Source organism: Rhincodon typus, unplaced genomic scaffold, assembly GCF_021869965.1.
Source record: "Rhincodon typus isolate 14 unplaced genomic scaffold, sRhiTyp1.1 hic_rhity00013974, whole genome shotgun sequence".
NCBI lineage: Eukaryota > Metazoa > Chordata > Chondrichthyes > Orectolobiformes > Rhincodontidae > Rhincodon > Rhincodon typus.
The window spans coordinates 1-4,164 of NW_025979612.1; the positions used below are offsets into that span (position 1 = coordinate 1).

Below are 4,164 nucleotides of genomic sequence, written 5' to 3' on the forward strand. Positions count from 1 at the left end.
TGCACCTTGATAGGTAATGTTCATTTTTATTTGTTGACCTTGGGGGCCAATCACTGAACATATTCTTGGGATACCTTCAATGTACTTAACAAAAACATCAAAGTTTATTACAAAGAAAATAAAGGAACTGTTTTATACTGTCCAAGAACTATTTGAACTAGTGTTAATACAAAAAAAAACTCAACCCTTTTTTAGCCTAAACGACAGTCTTACAGATTCTCAAGCCTTAGAGAAGGGTCAGCCTGTCTCCATTTAAAATTTCTTGTCATTTTGCATGACTGTAATTGTTCTCTGGAGGTGTCTTCTCACTTACTTTGAAATGGTTTGAGATTAAACTCATAGATTTTTCAGCAGTTCTCTGCTTCTGGAATTTCTTTTGAAGCTACTCGAGACTTTTTTTCTCAAAAAAAAACTGCTAAATTAACAACACCTTGTTTTGCTTTTACTGAACATGCACAAATAGCCTGACAACCCCCTCTTTTCTGCCTCCCTGAGTCATTAGTCTCCTGGTTGCCAGGTAACAGCAGTAATCTCCGCCCCCCCCCCCCCCCCCTCCCCCCGCAACCTCCTTGTTTCTAATGCACTGAATTGTTCACCTCAAGCTCTACTCCAAGGCCGTAAACCTTCAATTATAATGAATATTTCAGGAATCTTCAAATACCATGACAGCGTTCAGAACAAATCTAACATCAAACTAAAACCACATCTCTCCTCCCTAACACACACAATGTAGAAATACAAATCAAACTTGAAGCTCAAATTTCCAAATAATTTTAGTTACATATTGTGAATCTTCTTCACAGTTGATTTTTGTCTCATCTGCATTGGTTTAACTTTGTTTTAGCTACGATATAATGGATTATTGGAAACCATCCAGATTCGTAAAGATGGATATTCGTGGAGACCATTCTTTAAGGAATTTGCAGAAAGGTACAACAGCTTTCACTTAACGTGGTAAACATCCTGAGAACAAGACGAGAGAAAATTGTCAGTAGAACAGCATAATTGAAAGCATAGTAAATGGAAGGCTTTGCAAGCCAGGAGGACAGTATAATAGTGGAAAGATTACAAGAAATTGAGAGTAAGGCTGAAGCTGCTGGTGGTGGAAGGGAGGTGGTACAGCACCTTCTGTAAATGTCTGAAGTTATGGATAGGATCTTGCAAGTTAACTTTAAAAGCAAGAATTTTAATTTGAAAACCACGTCTTGAAATCAGGCATCAAGGTGCAGTATCCGAAAGCTTAAATATTTGTAGTGAGATGCATAGTCTTAATTTGTAATTTTCTTCTTGCAGATATGGCATACTGCTTATTACACCCAATATATCACTTACTAAAGAAAGGTAAAGTGAAAACAAAATCTCTTCTGAAACAGTAATATTTTTAACTGAAAATGGCTCTGAATATTTAGTTATGGAATTCTTTTTGTTAAATAGTTGGTAAATTTTAAATAGTTCCGCAGGTCATGTTCACTTTAAGATTCATAAATGGTGAAACTAAAATAAGATATCAAAGGTTCATTGGAAACAAGAGTTTGTTTTTGATTTGGGTGAGCAATCAATGTTATACTAAAGAAGATGAAATAATATTGGTAAACATTAATATGGAAGAGATTAATATCTTAATCCATTCCATATCTCTGTCTGAGTGTTATTATCACTCCGATTTCTAGATCTCTCTCTCTCTCTCTCTCTCTCTGTCTCTGTCTCTGTCTCTCTCTGTCTGTCTCTCTCTCTCTCTCTCACTCTCTGTCAAACTGTGGCTGAAGACAAAAAAATGTGAGCTCATGCAATAGAAGTGATTCTGAAGCTGCTGTATTCTAAATGCTTTAGTCAATTGCAAGATGTAGCTTTCCTTGCCATTGCTTCAGTTTTCACCTGTATGAGATGGAATGTAGTTCATGGCAGTTAAGTGGAATCTGTAGAAATACATCATGCCACTCGATTTAATCATCTTAAACAGAACTATGGGAGTGAGTTTTCATGGGGCTGTTCCCACTGCACTGTTGATACTGTAACAAATGTTTGGTGTAAATCTTATCTCCCCATGTAAATAGAGCTTGTGCCAAAACTCTAATGGAACAGTGAGAGACCATGGGAATCTGTCTACCCACGAGGTTAAATAGAGAAAATACTTAACGAACAAGTTTTATAAGCATTCTACTCATTCAACAGAGGCATTTGCTTTCTTTTTATTTTGAAGAGCTGCCTTCAGCCTCATTTGCAAACTGTCAGAAGAAGACTTGGTCAATAACTTCGGTCAAAACCCTGCATATTGACTTCAAACAATGGTACCAACCGAAAGCAGAACAGTTTCCAAGCAGGATCATTAGCAAACTGACTGACTGTCTAGATTCAGTTACCGATATGAGATGAGTTTAGAGAGATAAGTGACAGTAATTGGCTAAAAGAACAGGAGGAGGAGAATCAGGCTGACCTGTACATGGCTATACCGTGAACTCGCCTAGAAAATAGGCATGTCCTGTCTGGTTAGATGCTTAAACAGGCTCCCACAACATACTATGCAGCCTTACACAATAAGACAGATGACTTGAACAAAGAACCAGACATTGAGGGTACAGTGTCTCTCGCTCGCGCGCTCCCCCATCCACTTCCAAACACCTGCTTTGCTGGAAGTAAGTTTTGCATCATCTGTATATAAAGATTAGCAAGAAAAATTTAAAATGCCCAAGTGACAAGCCCTACCATTTTAAGTTAGTGTCAAGCGTTAACTAGATAATACACTTGCCTCCGTTTTAGCAGGTTGACGCTCAGGCTTCACACAGGAATTGAGCACAATATTTACAATGTGAGGCTGTGTGAGAGCTGCAGTTTTGAAGACATTGTCCTTCAAGTGGCCTTAGTTTGAGGGCTGAGCACTCTCCTGAATTTATATCTCCTCGTCAGATTGATGGGCTCATATTGTTTGATGGAGTTTGTTCTGCACAGGACGGCTGTGTTTGTTTACGTTATGTTTTCAAAATGAGATACTATGGGCCATTTCTTTTGAAATGTTATCATGCAAATCTATCTTGTTGTGATGATTCACTTTTCTGTTTTCTTCATAGTTGCTTTGCTATTCTTCAAACCACAGGCCTGAAGGACTGGAAGTCTGGGTAAGTTTGAATGAATCCAGAGGTGGCATTGTTGAGAAGCAGGATGAATAAGTCTGATATTTGTAAAAATTACATTCTGTGCTCATTAATTCAGGCTTAACAGGAAACATAGCCTGTAGGTAATTACTGCTCCTCAAGCACAGGGGGATACACAACAGATTGCTTATCTTTGGAAAGGGAAAGAATTTGAAATCGAGTGGGGATCCTACATCTATCCTGATGAAACATTCAACCTCAGCAGTAGCATGTGCTTTCTTCACCGCTAAATCATAAACTGCAGCATCTCCTGCTCGATGTATATGTTGCCATTCCACAAAAATGCGTGTTCTTTCTTTTTCCTTCTCAATTTTTATTTCAAAGCAGTTTTCTCAACATCCTTCAATTAAAAGCTGCAAGGCATCTTGTTCAAAAAAAAAAAAATTTCCCATGCCCTCTTCTCTGCACAGCCAGCCTGATTGGCAGATCACATGGCTAATCCTGCAGTAGAAGGATGTAGCTAGATTGGATTGAAAATAAGGTCTAATGAGGCTAGAGAGAGTTTGTGGCAGGTGTGAGGGACAGATGGTGGTTGATGAGTTGGGTGTGTACTGAGCTTTTAAGAGCCTGAAGGGAACAACTGTAGCTCCTCCTTGCCCATAAGCAGTGCTGTAAAAACTATCTACTTTATAGATTCAGCACTTTTCATCTCCTTTCACATGCCAGGTTTCCTGAGATTCTGGTTAAAAATTGAAGTGTTTGAATGGCTAGCCTACTTGCTGCAAGTGGATTAATCATTTGACATTTTAGGACATGGTAAATAGGAGCAAAAGGAAGCTTACCACTCTTTGAGCCTGCTGCACCATTTAAAAATATCATGACTTGTCCTCAACTCTGTTCCAGACAACCCCAATTTCCATTGATTCTCTTAGGATTCAAATATTGATCGATCTCAGCCTTGAATACACTGATGATATAAGAAGTGATCTCTCACCTGAACAAAATGTACCTGCATTTGAGGATTAAAATGTCCTGCATCATTACTTCTGGTTGAGCTAACAACCAGAGTGTGTAA

At 38.5% G+C, this 4,164-nt stretch overlaps 1 long non-coding RNA gene across 1 annotated transcript; it reads left to right on the forward strand.

The window, feature by feature from the left end:
• Positions 1–833: 833 nt before the first annotated feature.
• On the forward strand, positions 834–3,122 carry LOC125482628. Its single transcript, XR_007261702.1, has 3 exons — positions 834–930; positions 1,294–1,341; positions 3,066–3,122. It is a non-coding gene; the product is annotated as an uncharacterized LOC125482628 (long non-coding RNA).
• Positions 3,123–4,164: the final 1,042 nt, after the last annotated feature.